We start from the raw sequence: 933 nt of genomic DNA, 5'->3' as shown, positions 1-933 counted from the left end.
ACTCATATTCTCATGATACCCTATCACCTGTTCATAAATATATGTGTTGGCATTAATAGATTTGTTTGACAGTAACAGAATATTCCTTTTTCACCAGAAATGAAAGTATAACTGTTAAACCTCCCTTAAATTAGATTAAAAATACTTCATAATAAAATTCAACAAATGTGTCTGGTCACAATTGTAAAATTTAATTTTGCACATTTGATCAACACCATTCATTTTTCACATTTGATCAATACCGTACTGATAATCAGTAAAGATACTGTAAGACAAAACTGAAAACAAAAAGAAGGAAATAAGACATGTTTGTAGTAAATTACAAGAAAAAAAAGTGAAATTCTTCCCTCTTGAGACTGTCATTCCTGATAACAGAAACCACACTAAGACTAGAAAAGCACTCAGATCCTAACTGTTAGTTTTTGTTTACCCTTACTGCTCTATCTTCATTGTTTAAATAATACCACTTTACACATCTGGTGTTTTTTTTTCTAATTCTGATACATCACCTGATTAACCAATAGCAGGGCATGAAAATTATGAAAAAATAGACAATATCCCCAGTGCTTTAGATTGTTTAAGTGAGTATAGGCCAGAATGGGTAGCCAAAGGATAAGGCAAGATTTTCTACCCCAGAAGATGTGTTTCTTGTGGTGAAATCATACATTTACTGAACACTGAATAAACAAAGCTGAAAATAGAATATGCACTGCTGGCATGAGGTGGGTGAAAATGGCTGGCCAAAGGAGACAAAAGCAGTTGTCTACACCAGAAAATGTATCTCTCATGATTGTAATATCAAATATGGGTGGATCTGGATAAGCATTCCAAGGAACAAGACACAGATATGCAGTGCAAAATGGGAGTCTATGCCTTGCACTGAGATTAGGATGGCTCAGTTGGAGTTGGTTTTTGAAAGTCATCTGATGACTT

The 933-nt window shown here is 34.1% G+C and overlaps 1 protein-coding gene across 1 annotated transcript in view; it reads right to left on the bottom strand.

The window, feature by feature from the left end:
* LOC119587751 (ubiquitin-conjugating enzyme E2 G2) overlaps positions 1–933 on the bottom strand; it is a 7,695-nt gene that overhangs the window by 951 nt on the left and 5,811 nt on the right. The gene's annotated exons all lie outside the window — the stretch shown is intronic.

The sequence above is a fragment of the Penaeus monodon genome, chromosome 23, assembly GCF_015228065.2.
Source record: "Penaeus monodon isolate SGIC_2016 chromosome 23, NSTDA_Pmon_1, whole genome shotgun sequence".
Classification (NCBI taxonomy): Eukaryota; Metazoa; Arthropoda; class Malacostraca; order Decapoda; family Penaeidae; genus Penaeus; species Penaeus monodon.
The sequence above is the reverse complement of the archived record's forward strand: the minus strand, read 5'-3'. Positions and strand labels throughout refer to the sequence as shown.